Source organism: Beta vulgaris, chromosome 6 (assembly GCF_026745355.1).
Source record: "Beta vulgaris subsp. vulgaris cultivar EL10 chromosome 6, EL10.2, whole genome shotgun sequence".
Taxonomy (NCBI): domain Eukaryota; kingdom Viridiplantae; phylum Streptophyta; class Magnoliopsida; order Caryophyllales; family Amaranthaceae; genus Beta; species Beta vulgaris.
Genome location: NC_079207.1, coordinates 57,117,308 through 57,135,921, shown reverse-complemented (window position 1 = coordinate 57,135,921; position 18,614 = coordinate 57,117,308). Strand labels below are relative to the sequence as shown.

The following is an 18,614-nucleotide window of genomic DNA, read 5'->3' as shown; positions in this document are numbered from 1 at the left end:
AAAAAAAATCCTCCTTTCTAGTTAAAGTCTAAATTATTTTCAGCAGCTACTGATTTTAGCTATGCCACTCTTAGGTTCTATTCAGCTCATCTTATGGTCACTCATATTGTTAAATATTATTGTGGATGCACGCAGATTGCAAAAAATCCAATGTCCAATCCGGCTCAAACTTGTCGGATTAGACTTAACTCAAATTTTTTTGGACTGGACTCAACACAAATTTTCTAGTCCAAATATTTTTCAACTAGATTTAAATCATCACTTTGAAGTCCAATAAGTCTAATCCAATCCAAAAATAGTTTTTTAGATAATATATAGGAAAATAATCCCAATCTTCCAAAAATAATCCTACCTTTGCTTATTAAATCAATTTTTTTGGTCCCAAAAATTTGTAACTTTGCTTAAACTAAATTTGAATCTATAACTTTGCTTAAACTAAATTTGAATTTAACAAAGTCCAATCTACTCTAATCCACTTATATACCTAATTGTTTTACTCCAATCCACTTATATACCTAATTGTTCTTATTTAATCTTGTGAAATATTATTGTACTTGGAATCTTCTGTTCGTCTCAATGTCCAGCTTTAGGGTTTCGAATATCATTTTGACAATTTAGTTTTACAGTTGATCCGCTCTAATCAAGCCCAAACTAACGTAAACATAAGTAAAACAAATACTGATCAAATCTAATAAGTCTGATTCAAACAAGTTCATTATACCCTAAATCCAATAGATACTCTTTAATAGTAAAATTTTTATCAACATCTTCACTTCAAACTCTTAATAGATCTCAAACAGTACATTCTTCGAATACCCAAAACTAAAGTACATCCTTCCAATCATCACAGGAAGCTTTAACGAAAAATTAAAACAAAAAAAAAACAGCTTCCAATATACGATTATTGACAAGATTGAAGATTTAATCAAATAAAAAAATTAGGTAAAATAATAAGCGGAAATCGGAAACACAATGCATTCTAAAAATACCTAACAACATTCAACAATTTCTAACAAAACCTAACTTCATTCAACAAATCCTAAAAAACCCTAAATTCATTCAACAAATTCTATAAAAAAAAACTGAGTTCATTCAACGAATTCTTAAATAATCCAAACTTCATTCAAGAAAATCATTATAAAATTGAAATAGAGAAAATTAGTATGAAAATGTGCCAGCAGACAGGTAACGCGATGAAAGTGTGAAGATTAAATGATTAATCCATTCATCGAGCTGTTTAAGACTGACAATTTAGATTTTCATTTATGCTTCGGAAACTAGAACGTCTTTCATTTGAACAGAGAGAGTTCACCATTAGAAGCAACAACAAATTAAAAAAAACGACATTAACAAAGTAAACAAAATTGAAGATTTAAATTTTACAATCCAAATTCAAATGCAAACTACGAATAAAGATTTGCACAGTTGTATGAAAGATTAAAAATCTTAACAAAAATTGGATTGTAGAAGTTTGATTTATGCTTCCCTTGACACGTTCATCGGAATCTAAAAATGCCGGAGAACGCAACGCCTCGGTAAGCAAATTCAGTGAATAAATTGATGTAATTGAAGAACAAATAATTGGGTAAAAATGCGTAATAGAAGTTGAAATCGGTGAGGGAGGGGGGAGGGAGATTTACGAGGAACACAATTAGGGTTTCCTGAGGTAAGTGTGGATGGAGGTGAGTGATATGGGGGTTTTAAAGGGCCAAGGGGTGGGAGGACGTAGGGATTTAGGGATGGGTGGGAGGACGTAGGGATTTAGGGATGGGTGGGAGGAGAGAAAATAAGATACGGCCCAATTTGGAAAACTTTGCGAACGAAATGGCCCAAGCACTCAAGCAGGGTCAATAATATTTGAGACTAAGGCTCCGTTTGGTAGGGCGTAAAACGTTTTCTCGGAAAACTGTTTTCCTTTATTTTTAGTTTTACATTGTTTGGTTGGCAAAAGAGTATAAAACCATTTTCCCTTGGGGTAAAATTACTCTCCCAATGATGGAAAACCATTTTCCTTTCAAAATGAAGGGAAAACTATTTTCCTTCTCTCTCTTGTATACTCTTCTCACTACCTCCTTACTTTCCTTTTCATTTTCTTTTCATTTCATCATTTTTCTTACATCGAACCAAACAGCGAAAAACTAATTTTGGAATTGTGTTTTCTATTGTAAATTGTTTTCCATGAAAATCATTTTACACTGAAAATGTTTTACGCCCTACCAAACGGAGCCTAAGGGTCTGTTCTCTTAGGCATAAAACAGCTGAACTGAACTTATTGGAGGTGAACTGAACTGAACTGAACTTATTGGAGGTGAACTGAACTGAACTGAACTGAACTGAACTGAACTGAACTTATTGGAGCTGAACTGAACTGAACTGAATTGAATTGAATTAAATTGAATGTAATAAATATATAAATAATATTTTAAAGAATAATAATATGAATATTAAATAATAATTATAATGATAAGTAATAATAATGAATAATAATAATAATAATTAATGATAATAATGATAATTAATAATAATTATTTTATATTATTTGTATTAATATATTAATACTTGATGATGATATATAATAACAATAATATCTAAGAAGTAATTAATATTACTATTTTAATAATTAGATTTAATGATATAAAAATATTTAGTAATAAAAATAATGATTGGATTGGACCGTGAAAATTACATCATAAAACGTCTTGACGCGATTTGATTGGTTTATGGGCTAAAAAAAAGTGGGTTTATTTGTGCTTTGACCTAAACCATGTTCCTCCTAATAATAATAGTAATAATAATGACTTAATGAGTAAAGGTATAATAAAAAAAATAATATATAGACACAACAATAATAATAATAATAATACTTAATAGTAATGATATATATTTAGATAATAATAATAATGATGATGATGATGATGATGATAATGATAATAATAATAATAATAATAATAATAATAATAATAATAATAATAATAATAATAATAATAATAATAATAATAATAATAATAATAATAAGAGTAAAAGTAAGAGTAATTAGTAAAATAAATTATACCAACATAATAATAATATTTAACAAAATGATTATAAAAGAATGGAGCTGAACTGAACTGAACTGAACTATACTGAACTGAACTGAACTGAACCTATTGGAGCTGAACTGAACTGAACTAAACTGAAATTATTGGAGCTGAACTGAACTGAACTGAACTGAAAATAAGATGGGGAGAACAGGCCCTAAGACTCCAAGACGATAAACTAATAATTATGGAGAGCAAGTATGAGAATATAAGATATAAAATAAAAATGCAGTTAACACAGAGGATTATACATGGAGAATCTTTTTGATGTAAAGGAAATAGACAATGGGATTTGTGAGGAGTAGTTCCTTTATTGTTATGGTATTTTGTTAAATTGAGTGTAAAAGAAACCCATATTACTCTCACAAAGGTTCACAATTCACTAACAAGCTCATACATAAAATATAATTTGAAGAACAAAAGTGAAAGATATTACCAAAATGTAGGAGTTTTGTCCATCCGCAATTTTCGACAAGCCGAAGTTCGAATTGGTTAGAATGTAGCCTCATTCCCAACAAGCTGGCAAAATTTCAGCAAAATCCAATTGTACAATCTTCTTTGACTCCTAGTTTCCCGTAATTGGTCATGAGGAAAACGAGCAGCCGCGTAGGGCAACAACTCTATAGTTCTCTAATTTCCTCCCTATTTCTTTTATTTTGAGCGCGTTTATATATTGTTAGAGATTAATCTAGAAAATTATAAATGTTTGATATGATAAAAATGTGAGAAAAAGATCTAATGTGTATCTAGAATTATCTTGTGAAAATCTAAGATATTTAAACTTGAAAAAAAAAATCTAGAAGCTAGGATACAACAACTATAAATATGTAATATGTACCTGAGTTGAAAAGGGAGTCAAACAAGTGAAGTCCACACAAGATATTAAGAAAGGTAGAAGCAAAGGTTTCTACCAAGGTAAATGAGAGACATGAGCTCTCACAAACACACTTGTATAATTAATTATCAATGAAAATGCAATTTTGTTGATACTATTCGAGTCCATCAAAACTTCCATGTGCGCCACAGATTCTATCATGGTATCAAAGCCGGAACGTGATAACGCCAACATCCGAGTAGCAAGAAGAAGATAGAAGATGTAAATTATCAAGTTGAAGGTTGAAGCAATGAATAAAAGAAACTATTTCATGAATTAGTGCACCACTCTTCCCTAATTTCTATCATGGTATCACAGCGGCAAAAGTGATCACGAAAAAGATCGAAGGGCCGAGAGATGGAAATCAAGCTTGTAAGAAGAGACTTGGAGGGCACAATCAAGGTAAGTATCTAATACAAAATTTCAAAAAAGATAATTCAAAAGGTATGGAGATGATTTAAAAGAGTTTTAGGAGAAGACAAAAATAGAAGATATGTTTGAAAATTAAACTAAAATATGATGATGGAAAAAAAAAGGATGAGATAACTTTTGAGAAATGTTGAAGATTAAAATGTAGGATAAGTTGGATGGTTGATGACATGAACATCAACAAATGAAATTAACATTTGAAGAAAAGGAAATAATGAAAAAAAGGGAGAATATTGGTGACAAGAGCACAATAGTCGGGAAAAAAAGAAGAAAAAAACAATGAAAAGAAAAAAGAGAAGAAGAAAAAAAATAAGTTCAAGAGACAGATTTTGGAGTTATCTAATGACATGGACATTAGCAGAGATGATTGGTGATATGAGCATCAATGAAAGAATGAAATTGGATAAAGATATGTGAAGAAGAAAAATGAAAAAGTTCAGATTAGGGGGAGTAAGTTGGTAACTTGGGTACTAACACAAAACATTGAAAAACATTGAAGATTAAGAAAATGTGATGAAGAAACAAAGGTGGGATGGTTGGCAACAAGTGTACCACCACAAAGAAGTGATAAACAACAATATGGAAAGAAGGATATAGAAGATCAAGGTGGTTGGTGACGTAGGCACCGACGAGGACGAGAAGAAAATTTCAAGAATCAAGTTTGGATATAGTTGATGACATGTCCATCAACAAGACTTTGAAGCTAATAGACCTTTGGAAGAAGCATGATAAAGTATAAGAATTTTCAAGATTAAGGGAGAGTGTTAGAGATTAATCTAGAAAATTCTAAATGTTTGATATGATGAAAAATGTGAGAAAAATATTTAATATGTATCTAGAATTATCTTGTGAAAATCTAAGATATTTGAACTTGAAAGAAAAAATCTAGAAGCTAGGATACAACAACTATAAATATGTAATATACATTTTCGATCAAATGCAACAACTTAAAAAAGCTAATGCAACGACATTTTCACTACCGTTGCAATAGTAAGGGTCTAATGCAACGGAAATAGAACTTCTACTACTAAAAGGGTAGCTATTGCAACGGGTTGGCCCTAGCCGTTGCAATAGGTAAGTTAATTGTTGCAACAACTAAACTAATAATTTTTCTTTTTAGAAATTTAAAGTATGCCCTCAATGTTTTATATTTCCCTCTCTATCTTTTTAAGAAATTGTGAAACCCCGTCTACTGTGCTGCTAACAAAAAAAAAACTGTTAGGCAAGCTTTATAAGTTAGAAAGAGATGAATTTTGGCATTTCTCACAAAATAGCAAACAAATGATGTATGTGAGAGAAGGAAAGGAAGACGAAGAGAGCGAAAGTTCGACCTCGCACCTCTTTAAACTTCCAGCGAAATTGGTAAGTTTTGTGTGGGTTTTTGGTATTTGTCATTCTGTATTTCCATTTGATTGAATATGGTCTTTTCCACATTGCAAGTTATTGAATTATGGGTTAGCATTAGAATTTTAGGGTTCTTTATGTCGGTTTTTAGCATTTGATTTGAGTTTTTTTATTATTTTGTTCTCTGATTAGGGATTGCGATTTTGATTTTCTGAAAATTCTAGTTTTTGGAATTGAGATTAGGATGCAGATTGACGAATGCATATGTAGTTTTGGGATGCTTGTGAATAGTTAATAGATTTTTCAGGATGTGATACAAAATTTCTAATATAATTTCAATGTGTTCTATGTGCAATTCATAATTTTTGGTATCTAAAGTGGGTTTTGATAGGCACACCAAGTGTTTGTGGAAAGCTCTAAGAGAGAGAAACTTAAAGTTAGAGGGTAAAATAAGCTCATGAATCTGTAAACCATTGTAAGTTCTATTGTATGCTGCTGATGTATTATATTGTTAACCTGTGGTGGGGCGAGGTGGGGGGTTGGGGTGCAGATTGTAAAACTTGTGTTCTTGGTTCTTCGTTTTTCTGGTCGAAGGCTATGCTGTTGCTCATAATTATAGGCTAATAGGCGTTTTGAAGTGCGGTATTTCATTGTTTGTTGACACCTACATTTAACACCACACAGTGCACGACAAGCGTTTGAATTTTACTGACAAATTATAATTAGCATAGAACTTATGTACTAGGGTTTAGGAACGATGTCAAGCATTTGAAATCTGAGTCGCGCTTTTCCATTTCCAGCTTGACTGATATTAATTGAAACTCCTAGTCCAGAGCTATGACAAGAGACGTACCTTTGGGAGGTTGTGAATTTCAGGCTCTAAACTTGATTGGAAACTCTAGCAAAAAATTAGAAAGTGTTATTTGGGAAATTTGGATACTTGAAGCTTCGAATTGTATCCCTTTTCGCTTAGTGGCATTTCGTTGACAACTGTAATAAAATTAACTTCAACAACTTGATGCCTAAATCTGATGTACAGTCAGCTAGTCAGTAATAGTTCAGCATGTTTGGGATTTTGCATTGTAATTTAGTGGTCTTTAGCTTACACATGTTGTCTAGTGTCTCTTTCTGTCAAAATCCCTCCATCTCATCAGAAACGGAGTGAACCCTAAACTTTTGATTTAGCAGATAATAGATGAATGAAATCGTTGTCTTTATATACTCGGGATTATAACAATGATCTATATACAGTACATAGTTGATTTCTATTAGCGAGTTAGTGAAATGTGATCATCTGATAGCAACTCACATTGGTATTGCAGTTAAGAAGTGTAGCGAAAATAAACACTCTTCTAAATACAGAAATCATAAGAAGTTATATCAAGGTACTCTCAATTTCTAAAAACCACCCCTCTTGATTATAGGAGAATGTTTTGTTTCTTTTTTTTCCTGCCATAACAGATACTTCTCTTCAGGTTTGACATTCACAACGTTTGGAATCGTAATCATCATAATATTTTTTATACTTGTTCATCAACATAAGCATAGTAGTATATTCCTTCTTTCTTCCTACTTTGATGACATTTTCTGCTGCTGCTTTTAAACAGATGATTCTTGGTTATCATTCTTCCGTCCTCGTGACTTCGACATCTTACTTTTGGATGCAGTCCTCTATGTTCCAGGAAATGAAGAAGCGCAGAAAACCATTAAGATTAGCATCTCTGATGACGTCCCTTCTCCTGCATGTCAAACATGCCCTACGTCTTCGGGGACTGGAAGTCCAGGTAAGCAATGACGCCTTGGTGCATAGTTGTAGCTTGTAGGAGAATTTAATAAAAAGTTCATATATTCTTTTATACATATATGAGATGTTGTCATCATTTTCCTGGAGAGTATGCAATTTTGAGCATACACAGGAGCCTGTATAAATTTTCTTGGTCTAATTATGTATTAATCTGAGGCCTACATGCTCTTTCTCTAGTAGACTATGGTGAAAGAATTTTCTGGTTTACCGGGGGCTACTATCATAATATGTCAATGATGCCTGGTTCTTTATTTCCCCTTCACCAAAATAAAGGGAAAAGCTTTGTCATTGATCCATGCTTTTTTTTTTCCCTGCCATAATGTAGTTGTTGTTATTCGTTTGATTCATTTATCTATACTTGTAAATTTACACAGTTGGTTATATGTTTATGACATGTGTAGTGTAAATCTTTTAGTTGTTTATACTATTTTAGACCTCCTATCTTTGTATATTGATTGAAAACATGAAATGAGCTTTTAACTCATGTAGCAGTTATAACAGCAACAATCACCTCAGAGGGGGGAGAAGATGCCGAACTAGAAACCAAAAATATGGACTCCTGTTTCGCCAACATGAAGGAATAGAAGATGAGAGTTATACTCACAGAACCAATGGTGGTGCAGCACGTGGTGCTATTAATCAGCCAAGATGACCATGGTTAATCAAGGGGTCAATTGACAATTACAAGAACCAAGCTAGTGATCATGATGATATTAATTGATTATGAAATCTTTGATAGCTTTTGATTTTTGTTTGAGTTGCTACTTACACGAACATATGAGTAATTTATATATAATAAGTTATCTGAGAAACCATGAATTTTGTTTTAGTTTATTGGTTAATAGACTTGTAACAATTTATGCCCATGGGCATGAATAATGTATGAATAATTTTTCTTTTAGGTATAAAATTTGAAATATATTTATGTAATTTTAAATATATTAATCTATATATACTATTACTAGACTACTATGGTAAAGGAATTGCATTAGCTAACAAAGTGTTGCAATATGTGTTAAAATGAGGCATTATAGTAGTAATAGAGGCGTTGCGTTAGCTATACGATATCACTGCAAGATGTATGGAAGCGTTGCAGTAGATGCGAAAATGGGATAACATATCACTAATAGGGGCGTTGCAATAGTTACCGGATGGCGTTGCAGTAGATCTGGAGGCGTTGCAATAGACCCTATAGCTGATGCAATGGCTACTTACACCTATTGCAACGGCTATCACATAGCCGTTGCCATAGGTCTAAAATGTCGTTGCATTAGACCTATAGCAACGCCTTCAAATGCAACAGTTAGGGGCCGTTGCATTAGACCTATTACAACGGAAATTAGCCCTAATGCAACGAATTTCAAGGGTTGCATTAGGCTGAAAATGTAGTAGTGATATGTGCCTGAATTGAAAATGGAGCCAAACAAGTGAGGTCCACACAAGATATTAAGAAAGGTAGAAACAAAGGGTTCTACCAAGGTAAATGTGTAAAGCCCCGACCTCTTATCATCATTATTAAGTTAATTAGAGTGTCATTAGCAGCGGAACCTAGAAGGTCGGTGCGTTACCGCCGTACTTCCCGAGTGGAAAGCACAAGGCTAACATAAAATCATAACTTCAACATATTATAACTTAAAGCATCATAATTATCCATTTAACGAAACTAAAGTTGAAACTTAGCGACTAACATAGTTTGACATAAACTAAACCACAAGTACTTTAAGAAAGCTTAAAACTAAACAACTCCTCACAGCTACGCCATCCCGTTATCATCATCAGTACCTAAAACAAAAAACAAAACGTCATGAGCCGAGGCTCAGTAACATACTACTCTAACATCGTAAAATATTTCAATTCATATTATTAGCAAACAAGGAGGAGAGAAATAGTAAAACCACTTCATAAACATGTCATTTAATCGAAAACATAAAACATTACCATCATCCTTTATCATGTTAACTTTCATCAGATATCTTTTAATTAGGTAACTTGGCTAGTACATCATAACATAAGGGACGTCTCCCATTACATACCAGTCGCGCGGTCACATCATAGGTGACACTTGCGGTGCCCGTATCATTTAACAGTCGGGTGGCCATAACATAGGTGACACTTGCGGTACCCGTATCATAAATCAGTCGGGTGGCCACAACATAGGTGACACTTGCGGTACCCGTATCATAAATCAGTCGGGTGGCCACAACATAGGTGACACTTGCGGTACCCGTATCATACTGCCAAGAACCATCTTTCGCTGTACTTTATCATGTTATCGTTTCTTTTACATATCATATCATAATTATATTACATCATTGTAATCATAATCATGAAACATCATTAAAACCATAACATTATCATACTCATATTTTCGTAAACATTGAAGTCATTTCATTTCATCGAAAATCATCATATTCATTAAACCTTTCATATCCCACAATCCATATATCAACAACATAGTGCGAAATACCACAAAGCATCATTCGAAAGAGATTGTGGGTGTTAGCAGTAGACGTTACCTGATACCGTAGTTACGTTTTCTCAAGAGTCGGGGGGAGGCTTGTAATATTCCTTCCTTTAATCTAATAAAGAATTGAATAATGAAATTTATTACTATTTAATTAGATGTTGTGTTTTCCTTAAACAATCTTTCTTTAGGCTTGAGATTACCCGTAAAATATTTTTAGACATTCGAGTTGTACTTAAGCATAATCAATCTTAAGTTTACCTTAAAGTTTATACCATTACTTCTAATATCCTTTTATAATAGGAAAGATATTACCAACCTTGAACCTTATTATAAATAAAAGTTAACCAATGAGTAGCATATATTATTACTATCAAACAACTCATTACTTTCTAAATAAGCTTAGGTGTATTTATCACTAAACTTGAATCATTATTATCATTAATATAATGACCACTAATATTGTAACGCCCCGACAAATTAACATAACCTTAATCGCCAGCGGAAGCATAACTTAATCCTGTGGGTTATGGCCCACAAATAATATAATAGCGTAAGATTGAAAATTCACTATACAATTACTCATCGCAAGATAATACTTGTTTATCCATTAAGAATCATACATAATCTCCATAACGCAGTATAATAGTGATCCACAACTGTTCTTCCATACCTAAAACATAAAACAAAACGTCGTGAGCCGAGGCTCAGTAACATACTACTCTAACATCGTAAATTCATTTCACATCATTTTATTATAAAACAGGGAGAAGAGAATAAGTAAAACATTTCACAAACATATCATAGCATGTTACATTATTTCTTTATCATGTTCATCATCATATATTTTATTTGGTAACTTGGCTAGTACAACGGAAGGGACGTCTCCCCAAACATCATAACATCATAAACGGAAGGCAGCCACCCGAGGACAAAAGCCCTCACTAAACGGAAGGTGGCGTTATTTGCCCAGAATGCGCGGTGCCACCCGAGGACAATAGCCCTCACTAAACGGAAGGTGGTTAACCGGCCGGAAGGTACGTGCACGACCCGGGATAACAGAATACTTGCCAAGAACCGTCTTTCACTTGAATTTATCATGTTTCATTTTTAAGCATATCATCATCATCGTGAATAATTATATTCTTCATTTCATCATAACATCATCATCATCATTTCATAGCATCATATCATCATAACCATCATAAAACATTTCATTTCGTCCCGAATCCATATATAAAACATAATATTAATCATGATCATAAAACATACTTTGAAGGGGAATGCGGGTGTTAGCAGTAGACGTTACCTGAATTCCTGCTTACAACCATGATAGCCGGGGGAGGCTTGTAATATCCTTTATCTTCTTTAATCTATTCAAGAATAATTTTATTAATGAACGTTTCGTTATTTAGCTTTTAAGCCTAAATATTAGTTAGCGCTTATTAAGGTCATAAGCGTCATTATAACGTCGTAAAGGTCTCCTTAAAGGTCATTATTTCTTAATCGTTAATAACTTTTTAATTAAGGTGACTTTTAACAACACTTAATGAAATAACTCATTTAGCTATATTTTTAGAATTATCGAAACATTAAAGTTATATTACTACATATTATATAACCTTTCGAAAACATAACATTATTCTAGTTCATAGTTAATAACTAATTAGTCGTCCATAAATAAATCATTAAGTTTAAAGTTATAATAGCTCCATTAACAATTTTAATATTATTTAGTCATTTAAAACTAACAAGTCAAGTAACTAATTATTATAAGTGAACTTAAGGATTAGTGAAGTACTCATAACTTAAACTCAATTATAACAACAAGCTTAATGAATTATTTTTAATTAGTTTTAAACAACTCAACTAGTTTAGAAATCATGAATTATAACCCAATAATAGATTTTAGTAAATAAGTTAGGTGGTTTAGTAAAATAACTAAATCAGTCCACTAAAGCTCAATATTAAAGCAACAAGATTACTTAATTACTTAACTAGTAAATCAGATTATAAGCCCAACATTATACTTAACTTAATAATTAAACTAACATACTTATTAAATACTAAATCAGTTAGTTTAACTCAATTGTCCATCTAATACTAAATAGCTTAGCTAATACAATTAAAAGTCAGATTTGAGCCCGATTAGTGAACATGCAACACTTAAATTGAATTGGTTTGGCTAATATAAGTCAGTTTTCTTTAGGCCTAATTTAATTAATTAACACTAGGTAGTAGTTTGGGCTTGCATTAACATAAAACTTGAAATCAGAAATTTTAAAACAAAAAATATCATCACCTCTGCTACTAGAGCAGGGAAGACGAAAATTCCGGCAGGGATGGGACGTCGGCTCCGGTGGACGGAGAGCAGCAGCGGCGGTCAGCGAGAAACGACGGCAGTGTGGCGTGGTGGCTGGGTCTCGACGGTGCTGCGCGCGCGGCAGTGATGCGCGAAGGAGAAGAGGAGTGAGAGAGTGCGAAGAGGAGAGTGAGAGAACGAAGCTGCTGGCGGTTTGGCGGAGCTCCGGCGGCGGGCTGGTGACCGGCGAGTGAAGACAAGGTGGGTGCGGGACTGGGAGCGGCGCAGGTGGCGCGCGGTGGCCGACGGTGGTCGGTCGTGGGGGTTCGAAACAGAGGAAGAGATTATGAATTTTTTTTTTTTTTCTCTTTTCTTTTTTTTTTTTTTTTTTTGATTTCTATTAGTTACAATTTTCCGGCGATTATGACTGAATTTTCTGATTAGAGAGAAGAGATGATGAAGGTTGTTGTTGGTGTGTTCTTGGTGTTGTATCCATGACTATTTATAGGGAAATTTGGAGTTAAAATCAGTGGTTGGGAGGAAGATGGTGAAGTAAATAATCTGATTTTGTTAACTTGAAGAAGCAATGGTGAGGATTGGTGATAGATTTGACTGAAGAAGAAGAGGAAAGTGAAGGCATGTGTGCCATGTGTTTGCCATGAGAATGGAGGAATGAAGAAGGAGGAAGAAAGCAGTCAACTTCCTCAGTTTTATAATACTTTTATTTTTCTTTTAATTTATGAAATATGAAAATAGTCATTGTTTCAACTTTCAACCACCTAATTTGGTGATAGTTAATTATAAGTCTAATATTTTCTTGTTAAACAATAGAATTACAACTTTTTACCAAGTCTAGTAATTTATGTTTCTCATAATAAAAGAAAATCTAAATCTTAGTCAAATTAGTGATAACTATATTTAATTGATTAAACATGATTAAGTTTTTAGGATATTACAAATATAATATAATTTGAACTCCTAATATGCTTTAGAAACTAAAACTAATTATAAAAGCTCATCAAATTACTCATCCATGAACAACCATCAATTTTTGCATGATCACTAAACTAGGTTGGTTATTTACATTATTCTAGTTATTTTAAAAAAATATTAGCATTAACCTCCTACATTAGTTGTTAATAAGCTTATGAAGTTACTTATACAAGTTTAGTGTTCTAAATATTATCTTACAAAAATTCAGATTATAAGGACTAGTAAATAATTAGTTTAACCTAACCCTTTTAATTAATTCTTAGTATAATTATTAACCCAACTAGTTAAAGGTTTAAGCTAAACTAAGTGGCTTAATTAAAACAACAAAATAGTCCACTTAAGCCCAATATAACAAAGCATCAAAATTAACTTAAGTGACTTAACTAAGTAAATCAGATTATAAGCCCAACATCATGTTTAACTTAATAAATTAAACTAACATGGCCTAATAAAACACTAAATCAGTTTCAACTTAACTCCATTAGCCCAATAATTAAAAGTAGCTTCACTCACATTATAAGAAAATCAGATTTGAGCCCAACTAATACACATGCAACAATTTAATTGAGTTGGTTGAATTAATATAAATCAGATTTTTGAAGCCCAAACAAATCCATGCAACAATTAAACTAAGTTGGTTTAACTAATTTGGGTCTAACTATACTAATTAACAATTGGGTCACAAGTGGGCTAGCATTATAAACTTGAAATCAGTTTAAGAGGGAAAAATAGAAAAGAGGTATACCTCTGCTCACTTGGAGCAGGGACGAAAACACAGGGCAGAGCCCTTGGGCGGATTCCGGCGAGCAGCGCAGGTGACGACACGGAACGTCGGCGGCAGTCCTCGAAGCTCCGGCGGCGGCGAAAGGCAGCAGCAGCAGTAGCGCGCGAGACCGAGGGGAGTTCGAACGAGGTGAGAGGATAGAGAGAAGAGCAGCGACGGGCTGCAGCCTGCGGCGTGGGTCGTCGGCGAGGGCTGGCGTGATTTCGCCGGTCAGAGGGTGGTGGTGCGCAAAAGGTGGTGCGCACTATGGTGGTGGCTCGGTGGTGCCGAGAAGAAACAGTGAGAGGAGAAGAAATTTTTGTGATTTCTTTGTGGTTTTGAGTTTGTGATTCAAGCTCAATTCTTCTGTGGATTTATAGACAGATATTTGGAGACAAGAATTGAAAGTGGAAGATGATTAATGGTGGTTCAAATAGGGGAGATTAGAATAGGGAGCAAAGAGGGGAGTAGGGGTGGTGGGTGGCCGGTGTTACCGTGGGTTCACCTAGGGGAGGTTTCCTCCTCTTTTTTTTTTATTTGTTTTATTTTGTTTATATTTTGTTGATTTCCTTCTTTGTTTTAGTATAAGTTACTTGGGTTTTTCTTAGGTGTTATTAGTAATCTTACTCTTCAATTATAATATTTTATAGAGTTAGTTAGTTTATTTAAAAGCCCAAAAATAAATAAAACATAGTTAGACTTACTTAACTAAAATAGTTATTAAGTGAACGATTTCACCTTTTTAATTATTTTAATAAACATGTTTGAAATTTTGGGATATTACAAAATGAGAGACATGAGCTCTCACAAACACACTTGTATAATTAATTATCAATGAAAATGCAATTTTGTTGATACTATTCGGGTCCATCAAAACTTCCATGTGCACCACAGATTCTATCATGGTATCAGAGCCGGAACGTGATAACGCCAACATCCGAGTAGCAAGAAGAAGATAGAAGATGCAAATTATCAAGTTGAAGGTTGAAGCAATGAATAAAAGAAACTATTTCATGAACTGTTGTATCCATTTTTCTTTAAACAACATTTACACCCCCATAGCTTCCAAGAGAAGCTACATACATAATCCATAACATTTAGGGTGAAACTAATTAATAAGTGAAGTCTTTTGGACTTCTACTTAGAGTGTGTTCTCTTCACCTGAACTTATCTAAACTGGATTTATTAGACGTGCTTATCCCTTATTGAAAATTATTTTTGAGTGTTGTGTTAGGCCTAGTCCAACTTGATTTGAACTTATTAGACCTGAACTTATTTTGTAAGGTAAAGAGAATACACCCTTAAAACAACAAGATGAAAACTTACTTGTGCAACAAATTGGCTAGACTCACAACACATATTTATATGTATATTCAAGAAACATTTACCATTAGTAGAATAAATGCTTATTGACGTGGTCATTAAGTGACATATTGCGGCGGTTTTGGTCGCACAGCAATTAAGGGGGCATCAATAGGTAACTAATATATTGCTGCGATTCGAGTTGGTTTTATTGTTCAACTCTCGATTGAAGGTATTTCCTGGCAAACTTGGCTCAAGGTGGTCTGGTCCATTCAAAATCCTTAAGGTTTTTTCGTATGGTTCGGTTGAGATTTGGAGGGAAGCAACTGGCTCTTTTAAGATAAATGGACAACGTCTTAAGCACTACCGAGAAGGTGAACCCATTGATGGGAAGGCTATTTGCACCCTTTCCAACCCTTATTCAGAGTGATGTGAAAAGGTGGTCAAGCTAGATGACATTAAACTAGCGCTTCCTAGGAGGCAACCCAGCTTTCTCTTTCACTTTTCTTATAATTTATCCTTTTAACAAAAAAATAATAAATAACCAACACCCAGAAATATATGTTCGTATACTATGTAGATATAGAACCTTAGTTTAGATATTGTTTTTCTTTTTAGTGGTTCATTAGTTTATATTCTTAGTTATTTCATTTTGTAGTCTTATTGAATGTTTAGTTTTTTTTTTGAAAGATATTAAATGTTTAGTTAGTGAACGTATTAGGCATAGGATTTATGAATCTAGTATATTTTTCTTTTTAGAGTATAATTTCTCTAGTTTTTGGTTTGTATTTACATGGGTGGAATCTGGCATTATATGGCGCTATTCACGTGAAGTCTATGGATCGTCACCTATTAATCACTTCACTGTAATCATCCAATTTGAAGGCGAGTGAAAATTCCAGTAGGAATTGCCAACCCATCGCAGCCTATCCCGCACACCGCGACCAACTCGTAATCCACAAGGGAAAAAAAAGCATAGCAGCCACAAGGTCAGTGGGTACTGCCAACCCATCGCAGTTCACTCTCGACAACTGTCGACCCATCGCACTTCGGCCTGTAATGCAACCACGCCCATCGAAGGGAAAAAAAAGAATGCAACCCCTCTACAGTTCGTCCCTACTAGCGAAAAAAAACGAGACAACACGAGATAAAATCAAAAACATACTGAGATTGGAACTCCATTGTTTTTGCCTCTTGATGCTTGAATCTGGTATTTCACAGCTAAATCCATTCATCTCTCTCTCCTTCGCGCCTTTGTTTTTTGTCATTGGAACTCCATTGTTGCTCCTTGTTTCAACCATACCCACAAAATTCCCGTCTTCTTGGTCGAAATTCGACTATTGCGTTCGAATTTTCATCAATAGTTGGTTGTAATTTCGGCACTTCTTGACTACATTCGCTACTATTGACTCCCTCTTGAATTGGATTTTTGAATTAGATTCTTAAAATAAAGATGAATTGCTGCGAATTTCATCAATCTTGACTCGACACTGCGACGAATTTCTGGAATAACTTGTTATGAATTTGATTGTTTGGGGATTTTTGAACCCTAAATTCGAATTATTTGGGGTTTGTTCTGTTTTTGGACTATTTTGCCAAAATTTGCATGATTTGAGACTATTTGGAGAATATTGTGATTGAATTGCTGAAATTGATGTATGAACTGTTCTTGGTTAGATGAGTTATGCTAGCCGTTTTCTGGTTTGACATGCTCGAGTAGTCGAGTGCATAGGTTTTGGTTGACAATATTGTGTGTGCGCACTATTTTATTCATTAATCTACACATTAGTGAGCTTTGGTAGTGCCCTATTTATCTTGTGATGGCGCGGACTCGAAATCCTCGACAAAAGAACGTGCCTACAAGCTCTACTTTTAAGGCCAAATCCATTCCTACGAAAAAGGTCCCTATTTCTGAGAGTCAACAAGCAGAAGGACATAAAGCAGTAATCATCATCTATGTCTGCGCTCTTGGAGAGTTTTAGCACTTGGATGCAATCTGGAGGGTTCCTCAATCCTCCATCTTTTCCTCCTCATTGAGCTCTTGTGATTACCTCTCCCTTTTTATTTTCTCGCGCCTTACTATTGCATTGTGGACATTGCAACATTTAAGTATGGGGGGAGAGCTTCATTGTATATAGTCATTTTATTTACTTTTATTTCTTTTTTGGTAGTTCGTTATTATTATTGTAGTTTAGTTTGATATATTCAAGTTGAATGGCAATTCAAGTGAGAATCTATAAAACTATTGTTTTGAATGTTTTGTTATGAATTGACTTGCACTAAATTGATGATAGATTGCATGAAAGATAGCATAAATCCCTCTTTAATTTAGTTTGTGACTCGAATGGTCTCCTTTGATATTGACTCGACCGAAAATAATAGCTTGAGCACACTGGTAAGGAATTTGAGGCATATTCAGACTGTTCCACGTTATTTTTGTCTATTATTTTCATGTGTGTTAGTTATCCTTCATGTAATTTGAATCTTGGATTTGCTCTGCGACTATTTGAGACTTTGTGATGCAATATGGACGCATGATTGATGTTCTATATAGATGTTTAGAGCTTTAAATTAGGGCCACAATAATTTTTTTTCCTTTTTACATTTACCCCCTAGGATGAACCAATTTGAGTCTCATGATTCCCTTTTTGATAGCCTTACATTATATGCCCAAGAGTCTTTTTTTTTAGGTTTTGTCTTAAAGGTGGATTAATCTGTATTCCCTATGAGTGATTCGAAATAGAAAATAAAAAAAAGAGACATCGATTCTTGAAAACAAAAGGAATTTGAAGAAAAAAAGGTGATGAATTTGAGAAAAAAAGAAACAAAATGGGGGAGAATGAAAAAAGAAAAAAAAATCCCAAGTATGTGCATTATCTCCTCAATGTAAGTTTCAATGTTCATACAAGTTCCTTTGATTTTTGTTTAAAAGAAATTGATTGTGAGAGACGAAAAGGGTAAGCTTATATGAAGTTTGACGGATATAAGGTTGGATTGAACCCGACATTCGGAATCTATAGTGGGATTAAGTTTTTTTTATTTTTAGCACCACATTCCTAAATAACGTCATCTATACCCATTTAACCAAGCCTACCCTTTTATAGAACTCATGACTTCTGTGTTGCATCCTAACCTTATAAGTGGAGAAAGTCAATTTGCAAATCTAAAGAAGACGATTACGTGAAGTTGATGTGTTTTATTGCATTTAGGATGAGTTATTCATATTCTAATCTCATAAGCACATGATTGACTTATTTGTTTT

General features: G+C 33.8%; 1 long non-coding RNA gene and 1 other non-coding gene across 2 annotated transcripts; one reads left to right on the top strand and one right to left on the bottom strand.

The window, feature by feature from the left end:
- Window positions 1-1,167: 1,167 nt before the first annotated feature.
- LOC125494029 (small nucleolar RNA snoR137) lies at window positions 1,168-1,325 on the bottom strand. The gene has a single exon (XR_007270420.1). It is a non-coding gene; the product is annotated as a small nucleolar RNA snoR137 (small nucleolar RNA).
- Window positions 1,326-7,242: 5,917 nt separating this feature from the next.
- LOC125493997 (uncharacterized) lies at window positions 7,243-8,497 on the top strand. Its single transcript, XR_007270350.2, has 2 exons — window positions 7,243-7,508; window positions 8,030-8,497. It is a non-coding gene; the product is annotated as an uncharacterized LOC125493997 (long non-coding RNA).
- Window positions 8,498-18,614: the final 10,117 nt, after the last annotated feature.